This window comes from Pristiophorus japonicus, chromosome 15 (genome assembly GCF_044704955.1).
Source record: "Pristiophorus japonicus isolate sPriJap1 chromosome 15, sPriJap1.hap1, whole genome shotgun sequence".
Classification (NCBI taxonomy): domain Eukaryota; kingdom Metazoa; phylum Chordata; class Chondrichthyes; family Pristiophoridae; genus Pristiophorus; species Pristiophorus japonicus.
The window spans coordinates 180,661,146-180,684,478 of NC_091991.1; the positions used below are offsets into that span (position 1 = coordinate 180,661,146).

General features: G+C 43.7%; 1 protein-coding gene and 1 long non-coding RNA gene across 5 annotated transcripts in view; one reads left to right on the forward strand and one right to left on the reverse strand.

Annotated features, from left to right (window-relative positions):
• Window positions 1–23,333, reverse strand: part of LOC139281294 (probable helicase with zinc finger domain) — a 369,458-nt gene that overhangs the window by 125,037 nt on the left and 221,088 nt on the right. The gene's annotated exons all lie outside the window — the stretch shown is intronic.
• The window catches only part of LOC139281295 (uncharacterized), a 48,095-nt gene that overhangs the window by 18,698 nt on the left and 6,064 nt on the right, over window positions 1–23,333 (forward strand). The window contains exon 2 of the long non-coding RNA XR_011596859.1: window positions 3,836–3,940. This is a non-coding gene — a long non-coding RNA (uncharacterized lncRNA). The remainder of the gene's footprint in view (window positions 1–3,835; window positions 3,941–23,333) is intronic.

A 23,333-nucleotide genomic window follows, 5' to 3' on the forward strand; every position in this document is an offset into this window, starting at 1 on the left:
TTACAGTTCTCCTCAGTGTTGACTATCCTTCCCAATTTGGTGTCGTTCACAAATTTAGAAATTGTGTTTTTGATTCCAAAGTCTAAATCGTTCATTGTAAACAACAGTGGTCCCAGCACTGATCCTTGTGGGACCTTACCTCTATTCTCTTCTTTCTATCTTGCAGCCTGCTAGCTGTCCATTCTGCTCATTGTCCCCTGACTCCACATGTTCTGACCTTATTCATTAATCTATTATTTGATACCTTATTGAAGGCCTTTTGGAAATCTAGATATATTAGATCTACTGCATTGCCCTTGTCCACTCTCTGTTACCTCTTCAAAGAATTCAATGAGCTTGGTCAAGCAAGGCTTCTTCTTTTGAAATCTACGCTGACTATTCATGATTACATTTTTGGTTTCTATTTGTCTCTCTATTGTCTCCCTTAGTAGGGATTACATTACTTTTCCTACACTCCAAAAAACATCATTTCAAAGAATGGGAATACATGTGATCAAGAAAACACAAAGCCCCACTGCAAACTCAGCATTGCTTATAAATCAGTCTTCCTTTTATTGGAGGAGGCCATGGACATTTCCCGTCACAGTTAAAGCACTAAATAAATACAATGATAGAGAGCGAGTCTGGTTTCTCTCTCGATTTTTTTTATTGGTTTGTGCATTCATTAAGCCATTACTTTTATTGAAAGACTGGGTTTGGACTGTGTTATGTATGCATGCTTGTATTGTTCTCTGATGTCTGTAACACTGAATGTACCTTCACCCTGTACACACCTTACCTGTACACCAGAGGGTGCTGCTGCTGCAGTAACCCAGTATAAAAGGGAGCTCACCTCTTGGTGTCCTCACTCTCGGAGTTGCAAATAAAGGACTACAGTCGTCACAGTTTAAGTACCTGCCTCGTGGAGTCATTAACAAGGTGCCTACATATATAATAAACTGCATGGCCGTTTCTCATTCCACACCATTGTACTCCGTCTCTATTCAGCAATATCACCATTTCAATAAACACTGAATCATCATTTTACCTTTAAAGAAATGAAGACTTTGACAAAGTTTCATTGTGTAACATCAAGATACATTGTGCAAGGACTGAGCCTCAATGCTAAAATGCTGTGTAATAATGTACGGATATTGGAATCCCTCATTTCACACATCAGCAAACTATGCCCCACTGCGTATTTCCATTCTTCTTGTCCGAACTCTGCTGGCAAATCTGCAATAACTTCCCCTTACATTTTTGCATAGAGACCTTGAGAAACCTTCAAAATTCCTTCCTTCACCCCCACATATTCCTCATCATTATGCTACCCATCAGCTACACCATTCATAGGCATGGAATCAACCTCCATATGCACACTAACACCATGCGCCTCTACCTCTCCACCACCATCTTTGACTCCAAGACACTGCACTATTGGAACTTTAACTCCAGCTCCTTTTCATCGCTAAGACAGACCATTTCCAACTATTTAAGAAGGCAACCAAATTACAATATTGCACCCTTTAAAGGGATTCCTCACAGTAACAAGTAAATTGCATGATCTTACATACCCAGTGGAGAGCCATGCTCCAAGGAAGCATGGATCAGAGAATTGGCACTAGTGCGGCTGTTCAATTTCTGACTTGCTCTCCCTTTGAATGAATCCCCCCCACTGGGAGTGCTGCATTTGCTCGAGCTTCATATTTTAAATGGACGCTAGTTATAGCCAGGTGAGATACTTCAACCAAGAAATTTGAAGAGTGATGTGCAAGTCCTGTAAGGGTATAACAATTAATTACCAATAAAAAAACTCCATGATCTCGACTGACACAGTTATGATTAAGAAGTCATATCCCTGAATAAATATAAAATTCACACTCCATTATTTTATTAGTCTATTTCTGTTTAACAATTAGAATGTTAATTATGGAAAAGGTATAATGAGCTTTGATTCATCACACTGAAGTATGGAGCAGGGTTAATAATACAACGTTAACATTTTATACATTTAAAATATTCACATTACCAATGCAGGCATTTTTTAATGATATACAACAGGCAAAAATCATTGATACAGTACTGCAAGAGTCAATTAGTGAACTAACTAGTGCAGAAATCCCATTGTAAGTTTAATCCTTAAAACAATCCCTCTTTCCAAATATCTCCCTTGAGATTTAACATCTAAACTAAAAGCTATGCAAGCTGAAAAGAGTAGCTTGGACAGCTGTGAGACAAGACAGATGTTTTGCACTCAGTGCCATGATTGGCTAACCTTGCAAAGGGCTGTTGTCATTGACAAATAAACTTCAATTTAACTATTTATGAGTTCTAAATTAAACACATGACATACTTACTCTTATCTATCTGAATAGCCAGTGTTATATAATGTAAGCTAAATTATATATATTTAATAAAACAGCAGTGATTGGTAGCATTCTATTTATGAACCTGTAGCTGTAAAGTTGAGGGCCAATCTGTGCTATAGTATTCTGTTGCACAAACTAGAAGTTATGGTATCCCATAAAAACAAAGCGTACTGCTAAATCAGAAGGCATGCTGTTCTATAAGGACAGGAGTATCGCACCATGTAACACACAATTAGAATGTTAATTATGTGCCAGCGCAGCCTTCGGTCACCTGAGAAAGAGAATGTTTGAAGACCAGGACCTCAAATCTGACACCAGGCTTATGGTCTACAGGGCAGTAGTGATACCTGCTCTCCTGAAAGGCTGAGAGATGTGGACGATATACAGCAGACACCTCAAAGTGCTGAAGTAGTACCACCAGCGCTGCCTCCGCAAGATCCTGCAAATCCACTGGGAGGATAGACGCACCGTCAGTGTTCTCGCTCAGCACTGACCACACTCGACCAGCTCCGTTGGGCGGGCCACATTGTCCGCATGCCCAACACGAGATTCCCGAAGCAAGTGCTCTACTCAGAACTCCTACGTGGCAAGCGAGCCCCAGGTGGGCAGAGGAAATATTTCAAGGATACCCTCAAAGCCTTCTTGATAAATGTAACATCCCCAGCAGCACCTAGGAATCCCTGGCCCAAGACCGCCCAAAGTGGAGGAAGAGCATCTGGGAGGGCGCTGAACACCTCGAGTCTCGTCGCCGAGAGCACGCAGAAACCAAGCGCAGGCAGCGGAAGGAGCGTGCGGCAAACCAGTCCCACCCTCCCTTTCCTTCAACCACTGTCTGCCCCACCTGTTACAGAGACTGTAATTCCTGTATAGTCACCTGAGAACTCACTTTTAGAGTGGAAACAAGTCTGCCTCGATTTCAAGGGACTGCATATGATGATGATGATGAACACACAATGTATAATTTTGTTGAGGTGGTTCCCTGCATTAAATGGCCCATCCCTTTAAGGTCAAAAGGCTCAATTGCTCTAAATACATCTTGAACAGGCGGATTGCTATTAGGCCGATCCTGAGGTCAAGTGGAAGGTATTTCCATTGGGATAGTTCTCCTTTGATTGGCAGCTGTCTGTAAACCCTTGGTCCTGCTCCAAGGTCACAAGAAAGCAGCATAAAAAGATTGTTGTTCTTTGATTGTTTCCTTTTAAAAAGTGTGACATAGAAATTTGCATTGTAACTCAGTGCAATGCCGGGCATGCTCTGGATGTCTCAATATATTGATATAATAATACAACTTCTTTACCAAAGATGAACCCAGGCTGTCCAAACAAAATAAACAAATCAGTAAAACATTTATCTCTTCAAAAATCACATCAGCATAATAATAAAATAAATGAAAGCAGATTTCCAGTAAATAAAGGTGATGCACTGAACATATTACAAAAGTAGCGAGGAAAATTATACTGAGCAATGCTTGTGTATTCCTCCCTTAGCCTGCAAGTGACAGACAAATGTTGAGAGTCAGGAAGACAAAACTGAAGGAACAAAATAAAAAGACAGAAATACAGAGCAAGGAAGGAAACAGCAGCAATGAGTTGGTACGGCAGCAGTGTGCTTACTGAATACCAGCATAAAAATATATTTCAAGTTTCCATGTTAGTCTAACAAGTGACACTTAAAAAATGCAATTATAGCTTGTATAGAATGAATTCAAGTGTTGTCATGGTAATTTACAGAGAACTAATTACAGGTCCCACAGAAACAATGTCTCTGAATCTGCCTTTTACAGGTCCATTTAGTCTCATCAAAAAGTTCAGTCTATTTTGAGATGATCCATAATGGAAGGGAAACAATTCATGGCAAGTGTCATTTCATGAGCCAAACAATGCAGCTAATATGAAATGGTCTGGACCCATCAATCCATCCCAACTGCCTTCACTTTACTTGCAAGGGAAGCAAGGTGAGCAGGATGGGATGAGAGAAATCATACTGACTTCCATTAAGTATCTCTGATGCAGCACGGCCATATGGTACAATTAAAACCTGTCACTGAGCTGCTCAACAAAAATTTTTAATTGAACCATCAACTGTTGCGGATTAATGGAACACCCCTGTTCACCACATGCTGGCATGCACTCTCCCAGAGGTTAAACTTCAACAAATTACTCAATACACCATGAGTCACATGTAGCATTAAAGGCCAAGAGGACATACAGTGACTCATCTGCCCAACATGATGAGCAACTATATTGGGTCAGAGGCTCCTACATAGTACAATAGTCGAAGCTAAGCTACTCAAGCCCTGTATGTGTGCCATAGGGTATGTTCCAAAATTAGAACATTAGTTTTAATTCAGATTCAAAGTTGATGGGCCCATATGTTGAGCTAAAAGTCATCTATTTTAATTCAGTTCTACAATGCAGGCCTGATGCAAATTGGAAGAAAACTGCCCATCGCAATCTGCAAGTTTAGGTTTATTAAAAAATGACAAATCAACTTTATGTATTTTGACTTGCCCATACAGAGTTTTATTGCATCTTACATACTCTCCCCGTCCTCAACCAGACATTAACATTGCCCACAAAATCATCTGCATTGTGTAATGATTGAGCTTTTTTTGCTTCTTTTAATACGATCATTTAATGGCACAGATACATTTAAAGAGAAGCTAAATGAACACACAAGGGAGAAAGGAATATAAGGATTTGCTGATAAGGTGAGAGGAAGCTCGTGTGGGGCATAAACATTAGCAGAGAGCTGTTGGACTGAGTGGCCTGTTTCTACACCCTACATTCGATATAATCATTCCTATGGCATGGTAGGCCCAAATTTGACCAGGATTTGCTCCGTTTTTTTTAGGAACAACTTGATTTTTTTGAAATATCTTAAAAATCCCCATTCTGCACATTTAATTTGCGCCAGTGTAAGTGAGTTAGTTAGGATTTTTTTAAAGTTTAGTTTTTTTCCAAAAGGGGGCGTTACCAGCCACCTACGCTGTTTTGGCCATTTAAGCCAGTTTAGACAGCTAAGAGTTGCTCCAAACTAACTTAGGCCAGCGTATGTGGCCACTTGTGGCCCGCACAGAAAACCCTTGCGCAGGTAAGTACATTTAAAGCACCAAGCACTAAACAAAGCACAAAAATAAGCATTCAATAACAAATAAAAAATGCAAGGAAGCTGAGAGGACCTGCACCAAGACTTGCAAAGCACTAAACACAGCACAAAAAGTAATAAGCATTGAATAAAAAACAAAGAACTGAGGTAAATAATTTAATTAACAAATAAATAACTGAAGTAAATCCTATCTTCAACTAAACTCGGCAGCAGCCGGCCTGTGCAGGAGGCCATTCGGCCTGGGATGGGGGTGGGAAGACACATCAGGAGGCTACGCTCAACGCGGCATCGTGAACGGGGGAAGGAGGGAGAGGCTGAACATGGCATCAGCGAAGGGGGGTGGATGGGGGGGGGGGGAAAAAAGAGAGATCCACAGCAGGCCCACCCCGGAGTCCCTTCGGCCAGGGATAGGGGCAGCGAGCATTGGGTCCTGCTCACAGCCTGCATGAGGGGGCAGTGGAACACAGCCTTGTATGGATGCACGATTTTTATTGAGTGTGGTTTCACGTGCATCACCATTAAATGCAGATTTTAAGAATTGAAAAGTTGCTCCACTTTAAAAACTTTGGGAAATTCCATGAGCATTAAATACTTGGATACTTGGAAGGCGAAGGCCAAATCAAAACAAACTATGAAAAGAAGAAACATAGAAACATAGAAAATAGGTGCAGGAGTAGGCCATTCGGCCCTTCAAGCCTGCACCACCATTCAATAAGATCATGGCTGATCATCACCTCAGTACCCCTTTCCTGTTTTCTCTCCATACCCCTTAATCCCTTTAGCCGTAAGGGTCATATCTAACTCCCTCTTGAATATATCCAACGAACTGGCATCAACAACTCTCTGCGGTAGAGAATTCCACAGGTTAACAGGCTTCAATGGAAGAAATTGTCTGCTGAAGGAAAGAAACAAATCCAAAAGTGGAAAGAGACACTGATAATAAAGAAAAACAGTTCGAAGGAACAAATGTCCAAAAATACTTGCTCAGTACAATGAAAGCAAACCAGGAGTACTGTTTTATAATCCTCGGGAATAGCGCTGGGAGGGCGAGGAGCATGCGCGCAGACTCCACTGTGCATGCGGACAGCTGCCAGCACTGTTTTCGGCGCAGGGCCGTAGCTCTGCACCCCACGCCACTGTATACGCCGCGCCAGGACCCGGGACACTCGGCAGAGCAGCCAGAATGGGGGCACATTTTTTCAGCGCCGTTTCCAGCTCACAAAGTCGCCGCATCTCGGGGGAGTGCATCGAAAAAAGGGGTTGTGGAAATTTGGGCCCCATAATATTTCACACTGCACCCCAGTGACCAACTCCTCTGTTAATGCAACATAATGGCCATTTGCCTTTTCTGCTGAACTTATACAGTGGGCTGATGATTTCAATGACTTCTCTACAATAATCCCCAAATCTCTTCCTCCATCAACATGCTGCACAGCTGTTGGTGCATTAAAAACGGAGTGATGTGCTGCACAGTGATGTTTTGGCATCACTCAGGCTCATGGAGCAAGTGTTAAATTGAATGTGCATCTATTATACAAGAGGATAAAGCCTATTTTATATTTTATAAGACAGAGCAAGCATACATAAGAGGGAGTGCATTTGAAAAGTAATTAATTGTGTAAAGCACTTTTAGGCATTTGTCAACATGATAAGGCACTGCAGAAAGGTAAGTATTTTCTCCTACTTACTTCAGTCTTACAGGTGGACAAGTCAATGGACTTCATTCATATTCGAATAATCAGTGGTGTGAGACAGCAGCATTACTGACGCAGAGCACTGAAGCCTTAATTGAAGGAAATTCATATTTTTTCCAGCCGTGATATAGTGAGAAAATTCCAGAGTGTGCAGGAAGCAGAATAAACGACTCCTGGGACCATGCATATGCTGCATTGCATGCAGATCAAGAGGCTCAGCTGAAAGGTTAGCTTGTCCTTTTGGTGCTGACTGATGTGTATTTCAGATTTCTAGCATTGATGGTTGTTCTCTCAATCTACAAATAACCTTGTAGTATAATAATGAAGAGGGATTCTGTCATTAGGTGGCTTTGTATTAAGGTGCAGCACTTTGATGTGTTAGAAGGTCAGAGGTTCAAGTCCGACTCCAAAAACTTGAACATATAATCGAGGTTGACACTCAGCAATACTGAGGCAGTGCTGTGCTGCTGTATTTCAGATGAGATATTAAACAGAGGCCTGTCTGCCCTCTTAGATCCCAAGGTACTATTCGAGGAGGAGCACGAGTTCTCCCAGTGTCATGGATAACATTTAGCCCTCAACCAACATCACTAAAAACAGATTCTCTGATTACTTATCTCATTGCTGTTTGTGGGAGCTTGCTGTGCACAAACTGGTTGCTTGATTTCCCTACATTATAACAAAATATACATTTCAGGAGTATTTCACGAGTTGGGAAGCTCTTTAGGACAGCTGGAGATTGTGAAAGATGCAATATAAATGCAATTTTTTTCTTTGTATTAAATTGCTAACTTGTGCACAGGGCTGATTTCAGCAACAACTTACTTTGAAGAATGCAGGATAAAAATGGGCAGGTTCACTTTGTTGTAATCTTTGCCCACAATGCTGGCACAACACGAGCCAATGGTAGAGTTTTCAGAGAGTATAGGATCAAGAAATACAGCATGTGACGGATGGCAATAACTGTTGTACAAAATTGCTTTAAAAAACTTCCTGATGTAGTCTATTCTTTTAACAGACCAAACATCTATAAAAATGGACAGAAATCATTTTATATTTGAAATCCAAGTTGAAAATGTTGACAAGCTGCTCCCGATGCCTGGTTCCATTTATTGCCTATCCTTTTGCAACAGCTCTGTCTCCAGTGTCACCCTTGTGCCAGTCAAGAGACGAGACATAATTTACAAACTTGTAGCTGGTGCCAGGCACAGTTAGAGGAATTCAACTGTGCCACAATTTGAATTCCTCTTCCTTAAAACTAAATCACAGACACTGGGACCAAAATTCCACATGGACTTTTTTTGGCGCAGTTGCAGAGGTACGTCTGATTTTTTTAGTGGCCCGACCGCGCCAAAAAAAAAGTTGCAAGTTTCACCGGCATAACCTTTCATTTTGGAGCGGCGAAGATTATCCTTGAGCTCTGTGGGTGGAACTTAAGGTATGCGCCAAAAAGCGGAGGTTGCCAGGGTAACAAGGGACACACTGAAGGGCTGAGGCACAAATAAAGCATTTCCCCTTTGTAAAATAGATCACTAAGTGCGACTTGGGACAACAGACTGAAATTTCAATACATGAAACAACCTGAAATTCTTTTATTCCTTTTTAGCATTTATAGATTTTTTTCACCTCTACAGTGTTGGTGCCGCTGCAATCCCGGGCCAAAATGTCCCACCCTCTGGTGCCGTGTCTTCAGCTCCGCTAAAACAATGGCGTCTTCTCTGTGCCGATTTTCTTAAGCGTAGGGAAGGTTTTTCAGAAGGGTGCACTGCACCATTTTTGAAAAAACCGTGCTTGGCCAAACTCGCTTAAATGGCCAGAAATGGCGCGCCCGGCAGATACCGTCCTCAGTGACGTCAAAAAATTGAGACTAAAAAAAAAAAATCGGACGCAAGGATAGCGCAGAAACTTTGGCGAAACTTGCAGATTTTAGTCTGCTCAAAAAAAAAAACAGAATAGCAGAATGGTGGCGAAAATTCGGCCCAGATCTGGGCTGGATTTCCGGCTTTTTGTGTTTTCGCCCGTTTCCAGGCGCAATTCGTGGCAAAAATTTAGCACCGCGTTAACGTTAGCGCCAGAGTGAGGAATTTTCGGCAAATGAAAGTTTATGAGGAGTGTTAGCATTAACTCCGGCGTTTCGCCGGAGCCGAAAGTTCTGGTATTGAAATAATCGACCGTTCTGCGCATGTGCAAATTTTTATTTTATTTTTTTCTTCCCGCGCTTCTGGTCTGGTCTCCTTAAATATATTAAATGACCAAGCCTCCACAGCTCTCCGAGGCAGAGAATTCCATAGATTTACAATCCTCACCTCCTCATCTCAGTTTTAAATGGACGACCCCTTATTCTAAGACCATGTCCCCTGGTTTTAGTTTCCCCTAGGAGTGGAAATATCCTCTCTGCATCCACCTTGTCGAGTCCCCTCATTATCTTATGTGTTTCGGAAAACCTCTGGATTCTCTAAAGGTGCTTACAGGGCAATGTGTGTACAGTCAAGGCACCCTGAAGCTTGGGGAAGCTAGCAAATCATCCAAAATCTACAGCCCTCTCATTTTGAATCTCCCTGGTCATTGGGAAGTTTATGAAGTCCATCGAGTGTGCGTACAGTGCATTAGTCACGTGGCGAATTCAGCAATGTGTAGCGTGCTGTAAGATGGAGCATATGTCCCCTGCTGATGCCTGAAAGCAGACGGAAGCATAGAAGGCAAGTGCCACAGTCACCTTCACCTCGATGGGCAGTGCAGTCCTGTTGCCGCTGGTAGATTGTAGGTTTGCCTTTATGAGCTGGCGTATCTCTGTGACCACCTCTTTTTGGAAGCGCAGCCTTCTAACCACAGTGCCTCAGAGAACTAGAGGTATGAGCGATGTTCCCTGTAAACTCGTGGGGGGTAAAGCCTCCTTCCCCCCATACGTCTGCGACCTCTTCGATTACATTGCAAATGATCAAAAATAAGCCTGATTCCAGCTTGAAGCCACATGAATATAGCAGCCAGGATTACTGGCTCCTAACCTAGCATGGCCCCCATCTTTTAAAATGTCCTTTTTAAAACAAACTAGAAACTCACAAACTTCACAATCAAAAGTATGCAATAACACAGCGTTCTTCTCCCAATCCATTTAATTACTCACAACTGCGACTTTCGACTTTCTCCTCTGCTTTCAACATGGCGCTGTTAGTGCCTGGTACGCCCTGGGTTCGCCTGTTTTTGCTGGCAGAGTTTTTGGGCAGAAACTGAATCAAGCAAAATGGTCGAAAGTTCTTCCCAGGACAGTAGCGCAGCAATACACGTCATCCAAACGGTCAAACCAGTGGTAAGTTTTAGCGCCGCCGCAAAACCATCGGTGACACTCAGGCGCAAAATCTTGTGCGCCTCATTTCAAGCCCCGCAAAAAAAAATCATTTTTGCGCCCCGCCGAGGCGCTGAATGGGGCACTAAATGGGGTACAAATCAGCCGAAAATCCAGCCCCGAGCCTTGGTCAGACCCCATCTCGAGTGCTGCCTTTTTGCTGAAGAACACGGAGGATATTTTGGCTTTGGAGGGGTAAAGCACAGATTTGATGGGTTAAATTATGAAGACAAGTTGCATAAACTTGCATTGACTTGAGTTTAGTTGGTTGAGGGAAGATCTAATCAACATCTTTAAACTTATAAAAGGGTAGGTACACAAAAATTATTTCCTCTGGTGGGGGAATCCAGGACAAGGAGACATAACTTTAAAATTAGAAGACGACGATTCACAAGTGAAATCAGGAAGCACTTCTTCACACAATGGGCAGTGGAAATCTTGAATTCATTCACCCAAAAGGCTGTGGATGTTGGGTCAATTGAAATTTTCAGTATTGAGATTGTTAAGATTTTTCTTTAGTAAGGTTATCAAGGGATGTGGAGCGAAGATGGGGAAATTGAGTTGAGCTACAGAGCCACCATGATTCAATTGAATGGTGGAACAGGTTCAAGGAGCTGAATGGCCTATCCCGGCTCCTCCCACCTCTGCAATCATCAAAAAGCAATTCAGGAAACAGAAAAACTAGATTCTAAACAGTCCTTCCCCTTCATCTGCCCACTTCGAAAGTGTGTCTGTCATCTTATTTGATCAATTTAATTTTAAAAACATTTATGCATACAAATACAGTACCTCTGAGCACCGGTGTGTGAAAAAGGCAGCAGGGAGAGAAAATGCCAGTTTACATGCACTTTCTTCATTACTGCATTCATGAATATTTGAATTCCATTCTCAATTGCAATCTCTCGAACTCCTCTAGCTATTGACATACACCATAATGTAATAATAGTGGAATCTTTTTCTGGATTTATTTCAGTGTTTTAAAATAGATAGAAATACTTATAAAATGAAGGCCAGGAGACTACATCTATGTGACAGTGGTCAAGTTGATTCAACAGGTAATTAATCAGGATGCAAAACGCTTTGTTTTAGATGCAAGGTGAATTAGAAGTGGTGAAGACATTTAAGCAAGGCATTATTTGTCTATGGGTGTTTTTTTTTTATTCATTCACGAGATATGGGTGTCGCTGGCAAGGCCATCATTTATTGATCATCCCCAATTGCCCTAGAGAAGGTGGTGGTGAGCTATGTGGTGAAGGTAACCCTACGGTGCTGTTAGGGAGGGAGTTTGACCAAACGATGATGAAGGAAGAGCGATACATTTCCAAGTCAAGATGGTGTGCGGAGGGGAACTTGGAAGTGATGATGTTGCCATGCACCTGCTGCCCTTTTCTTTCTAGGTGGTAACGGTTGCAGGTTTGGGAGGTGTTGGCAGAGAGAGGCTTTGCCGAGTTGCTGCAGTGCATCTTGAAGATGGAACACACTGCAGCCACAGAGCGCCGGTGGTGGAGGAAGTGAATGATACCCCATCCACCACCTTAAACAATCAAGCGGGCTGCTTTGTCCTGGATGGTATCGAGTTTGTTGAGTGTTGTTGGAGCTGCACTCATCCAGGCAAGTGGGGAGTATTCTACCAGACTACTGACTTGTGCCTTGTAGATGGTGGAAAGGCTTTGGGGAGTCAGGAGGTGAGACACTCGCCACAGAATACCCAGCCTCTGACCTGCTCTTGTTGTCGCAGCATTTATGTGGTTGGTCCAATTAAGTTTCTGATCAATTGTGACCCCCAGATGTTTATGGTGGGAGATTCAATGATGGAATATCCATTGAATATCAAGGGGAAGTGGTTGGACTCTCTCGTGGAGGTGGTCACTATCTGGCCCTCGTGTGGTGTGAATGTTACTCATAGTCCAAGCCTGGATGACATCCAGGTCTTGCTGCACATGGGTACGGACTGCTTCTTCATCTGAGGAATTGAACAACTGATCATCATCAGCAAACATCCTCACTTCTGACTTTATTATGGAGGGAAGGTTATGGATAAAGCAGCTGAAGATCGTTGGGCCTAGGACATTGCCCTGAAGAACTCATGCAGTGATTTCCTTGGGCCGAGATGATTGGCCTCCGACAACCACCTTAGTTTTTGCTAGGTATGACTCCAGCCAGTGAAGAGTTTTCCTTCTGATTCCCCATTGACTTCCAATTTTACTCAGGCTCCTTGATACCACACTCGGTCAAATGCTGACCTGATGTCAAGGGCAGTCACTCTCACCTCCATGTTTGGACCAAAGTTGCAATGAAGTCTGGAGCAGAGTCGTCCTGACGGAACTGAGGATCAGTGAGCAGGTTATTGGTGAGTAAGTGCCGCTTGATAGCACTGTTGATGACACCTTTCATCACTTTGCTGATGATTGAGAGCAGACTGATGGGGTAGTAATTGGCTGGAATAAATTTGTCTTATCTTATGTGGACAGGACATACCTGTGCAGTTTTCCACTTTGTCAGATAGATGCCAGTGTTGTAGCTGTGTTGGAATAGCTTGGCTAGAGGCACGACTGGTTCTGAAGTACAAGTCTTCAGCACTACAGTCAGGATGTTGTCGGGACCCATAGCCTTTGCTGTATCCAGTGCGCTCAGCTGTTTCTTGCTATCACGTGGAGTGAATCGAATTGGGTGAAGACTGGCTCTGTTATGGTGGGGACTTCAGGAGAAGGCCGAGATGGATCATCCACTCGGCACTTCTGGCTGAAGATGGTTGCAAACGCTTCAGCCTTGTCTTCTTTCACTCATATGCTGGGCTCCGCTATTGTCAAGGATGGAGATGTTCTTGGAGCTTCCTCCCGTTAGTTGTTTAATTGTCCACCACCATTCATGACTTGATGCGCCAGGACTGCAGAGCTTTGATCTGATCAGTTGGTTGTGGGATCGCTTAGGATATCTATAGGATGCTGTGTTTAGTATGAATATCGTCCTATATTGTAGTTTCACCAGTTTGGTACCCCATTTTCAGGTAGGCCTGGTGCTACTCTTGGCATGCTCTTCTACATTGCTCATTGAACAAGGGTTGGTTGCCTCGCTTGATGATAATGGTAGAGTGAGGGATATGCTGGGCCGTTAGGTTACAATTCTGCTGCTGCCGATGGCCCACAGCGCCTCATGGATGCCCAGTTTTGAGCTGTTAGATCTGTTCTGAATCTATCCCATTTAGTGCGGTGGCACTGTCACACCATGCAATGGAAGGGTGTCCTCAGTGTGAAGCCGGGACTTTGTCTCCACAAGGACTGTGCGCTGGTCACTCCATCTGCGACAGTTAGATTGGCGAGGACGAGGTTAAATAGGTTTCGCCCTCGTGTTGGTTCTCTCACCAGCTGCTGCAAGCCCAGTCTGGCAACTCGGTGTCAGCCAGTGGCTCAGTGGGTAGCACCCACACCTCTGCGTCAGAAGATTGTGGGTTCAAGTCCCATTCCAGGACTTGAGTGCAAAAATCTAGGCTGACACATCAGTGCAGTACCGAGGGAATGCTGCACTGTCAGAGGTGCCGTCTTTCGGATGAGACGTTAAACCGGGGCCCCGTCAGCCCTATCAGGTGGATGTAAAAGTTCATATGGCACTATTTTGAAGAAGTGCAGGGGAGTTGCTCCCGGTGCCTTGCAAATATTTATCTGTCAACCAAGATAAGTACAAAGTAGATCATCTATTCATTATCACATTGCTGTTTGTGAGAGCTTGCTGTGCGCAAATTGACTGCCACATTACCTACATTACAAGTGACTACACTTCAAAAAGTACTTAATTGGCTGTAAAGTGCTTTGGGATGTCCGATGGCTGTGAACGACACTATATAAATGCAAGTCTTTCTTTTCCGGCCAGCTCGGTCAGTCGTGCTGCCACCGAGCCACTCTTGGTGATGGACATTGAAGTCCCCCAACCCAGAGTACATTCTGAGCCTTTGCTGCTCTCAGTGCTTCTTCCAAGTGATTCATCTGCTGAGGATGGGCAGTGGGTGGTAATCAGCAGCAGGTCTCCTTGTACTTATCTGGCCTGATGCTACGAGACTGCGGGAAGGGCTACACACTTTCTCCACAGCCCAGCGTCCGTGCAGCCGGTGACTACACAACACAAGATGCGTTTCCGCAATTCCAGTCTCACCCATCTCTCCAACCATCATTTAAAAATAATTCCTCGCTCTAAGTTTAATTAAATAGAACTAGCTGCACAAAATACCCAACAATTAGAAGCATCTAGTTCCACAACATTTCAAAAGTAATGTCTGACTTATTTCCCTTGCCGTTTCACAATAGTCTTGTGCGAGCCCATTTTATTGTCCTTACCAGGCCAAACACATCCCTTTTTAGTATCGTTTTAATTTGCCTTCACAGTGGTGAGCAATGACCTGATGAGAAATTAATTTCTGTCAATATCACTTACTGGTGTTATTGGCACATTAGGAACTAATTTAACAAGAGATTTACATCAGGTACAAACGACTTTCTTTCCCCCATACCATGAAATGCCCTTTCCAAAGTGCCGCTTCTACTTGGAAGCTTTGCATAAAATTTACAATAATTAGGCTCAATATTCACAGGTTTGCTAATGAATTGATAGTCGACAATCTGGCTTTTTTGGGGCAATGCTTTCACCCCCACTGCCCCAGAGTATGTGCAATTTTCAACAAGATAGACAGGTTTTCCCCGTCCTTCAGCCAATGATGCTGCATAGCTGACTGCGGGGAGATGTGCGAGAGCAGTTACAGCGAACTGGGTTCCAATGTTCTTTCCTGCCACCTGTGAGGGGGCGGGGAGGAGGGGCCCGGTGTGTGCTCATCTCAGTTGGATGGGTTTGGAATTCACTGTGCAAGGGTTTAAAAAGAGCCTTTTCACTATTTCATTTTTTATCAAAATCCCATCTGGGTTCATTGTCTACTGAATTTATATTAAAATATAAGCTTCTCCCTTCCCCCGTCCTGACTTCAAACTCAGAATTACATCAGCAGACCCGAGTGCAAACCGGGTCCAAGCAATTGTCTCATTTGGTGTGCTGTACTTGCTGAGCCTCCATGAACTGTTGCGTCTGGGTAGCTGTACTGCTTGGTTGAATGATATTCTGCTGTTAGTTTAAATGAGAAAGAGAATTTTGAATTCAGATTGGAGGCAGCTCATTGAATATATTTGCACAATCCGTACCGTGCGCAATCCACGGCAATGGTCGATCCTTCCAGTTACCAAATATTTGAAATGGCCAGGTTTAAATGGTGTACACCAGGAAAGGCACACACCTCCAACACTCAAACATTGAGTACATTTCCTCATAGCACCAACAAATCAGGTGAAAACTTGTTACTGTCTGTGCGATCCTCAGGGCCATTGCACATTGCTTTTTATTAGCACATTATAACACCACTGAACAGTTTAATGAGCTGCCATCAATTACCACTTTTTCATCTAGATGATCAAAATACGCTCTTAATTAGAGCAGGGTGGAAGCTTGGAGAGACCTCAACAGAGAGAGAGGAGTGCAACAGATTGCTCACATTGCGTACATTGTGCAAAGAGGAAAGCAAGAGCCTGTACTGCCCAAGGTCATCCTTGTACTTTCCATCTGCGGCTCCTTCATACAAGCCGAGATTAGAGCAATGTGATTGGCAGTCAAATAAAGCATTTGAAAGCTCTGCAGGCCAAAGTTCGGTCAGACAGACGGGCAATCATTAGGAACACAACAAACCATACTAATGTTTCACTGAAAAGAATCAGCGGCCAAACCAAAAAGATTAAAAATCTTCTTACTCTATTTCAAGCCTCCACACTATTTCACATGCATCAACAAGCACATTTTAAGCCTGAAAAAAGTGACAATACTGATGCCATTACAAGATCTTGGGCTACAGTGCTTTTGAAGTTTTTTTTAAAATCCCAAGAATAATTTAAGACCACAGGCTGCAGGTTATCACATATTTGAATCTCCAAAATCCATAGTGGCAGGACGCGAACACACCACACCAACTCAGGCCCAGAAGTAATTCGGCTTGACCCAAAAGCAGGGTAAGGGTAGTTAATATAGAATTGCCGATACCTGGGAGTGACTTACTGACTGGAATCTAATTTAGGAGTTTCAATGGTTTACACGTACAACGATAGACACTTGGAACTGAGTTACAAGCCGTAACTCAGCCTGGATACTAGAGAATCACAGAATCATAGAATGGTTACAGCATGGATGAAGGCCATTCGGCCCTTTGAGCCCGTGCCGGTTCTCTGCAAGAGCACCTCAGCTAATCCCACTTCCCCGCCCTTTCCCCGTAGCCCTGCAAATTTTTTTCTTTCAGGTACTTATCTAATTCCCTTTTGAAAGCAGTTATTGAGTTTGCCTCCACCACCCATTTAGGCAGTGCGTTCCAGATCCTAACCACTTGTGTGGTAACGTTTTTCCACATGTCGCCTTTGATTCTTTTGCCAATCACTTTAAATCTGTGTCCCCTGTTTCTCAACCCTTGTGCCAATGGAATCAGTGTTCCTCGATCTACTCTGTCCAGACCTCTCATGATTTTGAACACCTGTCAAATTGCCTCTCAATCTGCTCTGCTCTTCGAACATAAGAAATAGGAGCAGGAGTCGGCCATTTGGCCTCTCTAGCCTGCTCCTCCATTTAATAAGATCATGGCTGATCTGATCTTAGGCTCAGCTCTACTTCCCCGCCCGCTCCCCATAACCTTTATTCCCTTATCACTCAAAAATCTGTCTATCTCCACTTTAAATATATTCAATGACCCAGCCGCCACAGCTCTCTGGGCAGAGAATTTCACAGATTTACAACCCTCTGAAAGAAGAAATTCCTCCTCATCTCAGTTCTAAATGAGCAACCCCTTATTCTTGAACCATGCCCCCTAGTTCTCGATCCATAGCACCCCGCCGCCCCCCCTCACCCAAGTGGAAACATCCTCTCTGCATCTGTCGAGCCCCCTCATTATCTTATAATATTTCAATAAGATCACCTCTCATTCTTCTAAACTCCAATGAGTATAGGCCCATCATGCTCAACCTTTCTTCATAAGTCAACCCCTTCATCTCAGGCATCAACCAAATGAACCTTCGCTGAACTACCTCCAATGTAAGCATATCCTTCCTTAAATAAGGGAGCGCCCTCCCGGATGCTCTTCCTCCACTTAGGGCAGTCTTTGGCCAAGGATTCCCAAGTGTCAGTGGGGATATTGCACTTTATCAAGGAGGCTTTGAGGGTGTCCTTGAAACGATTCCTCTGCCCACCTGGGGCTTACTTGCCATGTAGGAGTTCCGAGTAGGCGACCAACATTTACTTTAGCTACCCTCTTCCTTTTTATATACCTGTCGAAGCGCTTACTATCTGCTTTTATATTTCATAGAAACATAGAAAATAGGTGCAGGTGCAGGCCATTCGGCCCTTCGAGCCTGCACCACCATTCAATAAGATCATGGCTGATCATTCACCTTTGTACCCCTTTCCTGCTTTCTCTCCATACCGCTTGATCCCGTTAGCCGTAAGGGTCATATCTAACTCCCTCTTGAATATATCCAATGAACTGGCATCTACGACTTTCTGCGGTCGGGAATTCCACAGGTTAACAACTCAGTGAAGAAATTTCTCCTCATCTCAGTCCTAAATGGCTTACCCCTTATCCTTAGACTGTGTCCCCTGGTTCTGGACTTCCCAAACATCGGGAACATTCTTCCTGCATCTAACCTGTCCTGTCCCGTCAGAATTTTATATGTTTCGATGAGGTCCGCCCCTCATCCTTCTAAACTCCAGTGAATACAAGCCCAGTCCATCCGGTCTCTCCTCATATGTCAGTCCTGCCATCCCTGGAATCAGTCTGGTGAACCTTCGCTGCACTCCCTCAAGAGCAAGAATGTCCTTCATCAGATTGGGAGACCAAAACTGAACAAAATATTCCAGGTGAGGCCTCACTAAGGTCCTGTACAACTGCAGTAAGACCTCCCTGTCCTATACTCAAATCCCCTTGCTATGAAGGCCAACATACCATAGAAATATAGAAACATAGAAAATAGGTGCAGGAGTAGGCCATTCGGCCCTTCTAGCCTGCACCGCCATTCAATGAGTTCATGGCTGAACATGCAACTTCAGTACCCCATTCCTGCTTTCTCACCATACCCCTTGATTCCCCTAGTAGTAAGGACTTCATCTAACTCCTTTTTGAATATATTTAGTGAATTGGCCTCAACAACATTCTGTGGTAGAGAATTCCACAGGTTCACCACTCTCTGGGTGAAGAAATTCCTCCTCATCTCGGTCCTAAATGGCTTCCCCCTTATCCTTAGACTGTGTCCCCTGGTTCTGGACTTCCCCAACATTGGGAACATTCTTCCTGCATCTAACCCCGTCAGAATTTTAAACGTTTCTATGAGGTCCCCTCTCATTCTTCTGAACTCCAGTGAATACAAGCCCAGTTGATCCAGTCTTTCTTGAATAGGTCAGTCCCGCCATCCCGGGAATCAGTCTGGTGAACCTTCGCTGCACTCCCTCAATAGCAAGAATGTCCTTCCTCAGGTTAGGAGACCAAAACTGTACACAATACTCCAGGTGTGGCCTCACCAAGGCCCTGTACAATTGTAGCAACACCTCCCTGCCCCTGTACTCAAATCCCCTCGCTATGAAGGCCAACATGCCATTTGCTTTCTTAACTGCCTGCTGTACCTGCATGCCAACCTTCAATGACTGATGTACCATGACACCCAGGTCTCGTTGCACCTCCCCTTTTCCTAATCTGTCACCATCCAGATAATGGTCTGTCTCTCTGTTTTTACCACCAAAGTGGATAACCTCACATTTATCCACATTATACTTCATCTGCCATGCATTTGCCCACTCACCTAACCTATCCAAGTCACTCTGCAGCCTCATAGCATCCTCCTCGCAGCTCACACTGCCACCCAACTTAGTGTCATCCGCAAATTTGGAGATACTACATTTAATCCCCTCGTCTAAATCATTAATGTACAGTGTAAACAGCTGGGGCCCCAGCACAGAACCTTGCGGTACCCCACTAGTCACTGCCTGCCATTCTGAAAAGTCCCCATTTACTCCTACTCTTTGCTTCCTGTCTGACAACCAGTTCTCAATCCATGTCAGCACACTACCCCCAATCCCATGTGCTTTAACTTTGCACATTAATCTCTTGTGTGGGACCTTGTCGAAAGCCTTCTGAAAGTCCAAATATACCACATCAACTGGTTCTCCCTTGTCCACTCTACTGGAAACATCCTCAAAAAATTCCAGAAGATTTGTCAAGCATGATTTCCCTTTCACAAATCCATGCTGACTTGGACCTATCAAATGCACTGCTATGACATCCTTAATAATTGATTCCATCATTTTAACCACGACCGATGTCAGGCTGACCGGTCTATAATTCCCCGTTTTCGCTCTCCCTCCTTTTTTAAAAAGTGGGGTTACATTGGCTACCCTCCACTCCATAGGAACTGATCCAGAGTCAATGGAATGTTGGAAAATGACTGTCAATGCATCCACTATTTCCAAGGCCACCTCCTTAAGTACTCTGGGATGAAGTCCATCAGGCCCTGGGGATTTATCGGCCTTCAATCCCATCAATTTCCCCAACACAATTTCCCGACTAATAAGGATTTCCCTCAGTTCCTCCTCCTTACTAGACCCTCCGACCCCTTTTATATCCGGAAGGTTGTTTGTGTCCTCCTCAGTGAATACCGAACCAAAGTACTTGTTCAATTGGTCCGCCATTTCTTTGTTCCCCGTTATGACTTCCCCTGATTCTGACTGCAGGGGACCTACGTTTGTCTTTACTAACCTTTTTCTCTTTACATATCTGTAGAAACTTTTGCAATCCGTCTTAATGTTCCCTGCAAGCTTCTTCATCACCTGCTGAAGCTGCATGCCAACTTTCAATGACTGATGTACCATGTCACCCAGGTCTCGCTGCACCTCCCCTTTTCCTAATCTGCTGCCATTCAGATAATATTCTGCCTTCATGTTTTTGCAACCAAAGTGGATAACCTCACATTTATCCACATTATACTGCATCTGTCACGCGTTTGGCCACTCATCTAACCTGTCCAACTCACCCTGCAGTCCCTCAGCATCCTCCTCATAGCTCACACCGCCATCCAGCTTAGTGTCATCTGCAAACTTGGAGATATTACACTCAAATCATTAATGTATATTGTAAATAGCTGGGGTCCCAGCTATTTTTCTGGCTAATCATTAATGTATATTGTAAATAGCTGGGGTCCCAGCACTGAGCCCTGCGGTACACCACTAGTCACTGCTTGCCATTCTGAAAAGGACCAGTTTATCCCGACTCTCTGCTTCTTGTCTGCCAACCAGTTCTCTATCCACGTCAGTACATTACCCCCAATACCATGTGCTTTAATTTTGCACACCAATCTCTTGTGTGGGACCTTGTCAAAAGCATTTTGAAAGTCCAAATACACCACATTCACTGGTTCTCCCTTGTCCACTCTACCAGTTACATCCTCAAAAAATTCCGCAGGATTTCCCTTTCATAAATCCATGCTGACTTCACCGATCCAGTCACTGCTTTCCAAATGTGCTGCTATTTTATCTTTAATAATTGATTCCAACATTTTCCCCACCACTGATGTCAGGCTATCTGGTCTATAATTACCAGTTTTCTCTCTCCCTCCTTTTTTAAAAAGTGGTGTTACATTAGCAACCCTCCAGTCCACAGGAACTGATTCAGAGTTGATAGACTGTTGGAAAATTATCACCAATGCATCCACTATTTCTAGGGCCATTTCCTTAACTACTCTGGGATGTAGACCATCAGGCCCCGGGAATTTATCAGCCTTCAATCCCGTCAATTTCCCGAACACAATTTCCCGCCTAATAAAGATATCCTTCAGTTCCTCCTTCTCAGTAGACCTTCAGACCCCTAGTACATCGGGAAAGTTATTTGTGACTTCCTTTGTGAAGACAGAACCAAAGTACTTGTTCAATTGGTCTGCCATTTCCTTGTTCCCCATTATAAATTCACCCAAATCCGACTGCAAGGGACGAACGTTTGTCTTCACTAATCTTTTTCTCTTCACCTATCTATAGAAGCTTTTGCAGTCATTTTTTATGTTTCTGGCAAGCTTCCTCTCGTACTCTATTTCCCCCTCTTAATTAAACACTTTGTACCCCTACACTGTATTCTAACTTTCTCCCAGTCCTCCGGCTTGCTACTTTTTCTGGCTAATTTGTATTATGAGCAGGATAGCTCAGATTAATACGTGGCTTGAGCAGTAGTGCAGCAGGGAGGGAGTCAAATTCCTGGGGCATTGGAACCGGTTCTGGGGGAGGTGGGACCAGTACAAACCGGATGGTCTGCACCTGGGCAGGACCAGAACCAATGTCCGAGGGAGAGTGTTTGCTAGTGCTGTTAGGGATGAGTTAAACTAATATGGCAGGGGGATGGAAACCAATGCAGGGAGACAGAGGGAAACAAAATGAAGACAAAAGCAAAAGACAGAAAGGAGATGAGTAAAAGTGGAGGGCAGAGAAACCCAAGGCAAAAAACAAAAAGGGCCACTGTACAGCAAAATTCTCAAGGGTCAAAGTGTAATAAAAAGGCAAGCATGAAAGCTCTGTGCCTCAATTCAAGGAGTATTCGGAACCCAGGAGAGGGCTCTGAGCTAGTTAGAGTGGGTGAGAACTCAGATGAACAGGACCCCAAGAAAGAATACAAAAGGCAGGAGGCAACAGAGCAGAGTAGCATTGGGGTAAGTGTAAACCACAAGTTGACAGGAAGGGACAATATGTATGAATATAAAGGGGCTGCAGAAGAGGTCAAAACTAAAAATCATGGTTTAAAAACTAGTATTAAAACACTCTACCTAAACGCACGCAGCATTCGAAATAAAGTAAATGAGTTGACGGCACAAATCATTACAAATGGGTATGATTTGGTGGCCATTACAGAAACGTAGTTGTAGTGGGGCCAAGACTGGGAATTAAACATACAGGGGTATCTGACAATTCGGAAAGATAGACAAGAAGGGAAAGGAGGTGGGGTAGCTCTGTTAATAAAGGATGATATCAGGGCAGTTGTGAGAGACGATATTGGCTCTAATGAACAAAAATGTTGAATCATTGTGGGTGGAGATTAGAGATAGTAAGGGGAAAAAGTCACTGGTGGGCGTAATTTATAGGCCCCCCAAATAATAACTTCACGGTGGGGCGGGCAATAATCAAGGGAATAATGGAGGCATGTGAAAAAGGAACGGCAGTAATCATGGGGGATTTTAACCTACATATCGATTGGTCAAATCAAATCGCACGGGGTAGCCTTGAGGAGGAATTCATAGCATGCATACGGGATTGTTTCTTAGAACATTATGTTACAGAACCTACAAGGGAGCAAGATATCTTAGATCTGGTCCTGTGTAATGAGACAGGAATAATAAACGATCTCCTAGGAAAAGATCCTCTCGGAATGAGTGACCATAGTATGGTTGAATTTGTAATAGATTGAGGGTGAGGAAGTAGTGTCACAAACGAGCGTACTATGCTTAAACAAAAGGGGACTACAGTGAGATGAGGGCAGAGTTGACTAAAGTAGACTGGAAATACAGACTAAACGGTGGCACAATTGAGGAGCAGTGGAGGACTTTTAAGGAGCTCTTTCATAGTGCTCAACAAAAGTATATTGCAGTGAAAAAGAAGGGCAGTAAGAGAAGGGATAACCAGCCTTGGATAACCAAGGAAATAAAGGAGAGTATCAAATTAAAAACCAATGTGTATAAGGTGGCCAAGGTTAGTGGGAAACTAGAAGATTGGGAAAATTTTAAATGACAGCAAAGAATGACTAAGAAAGCA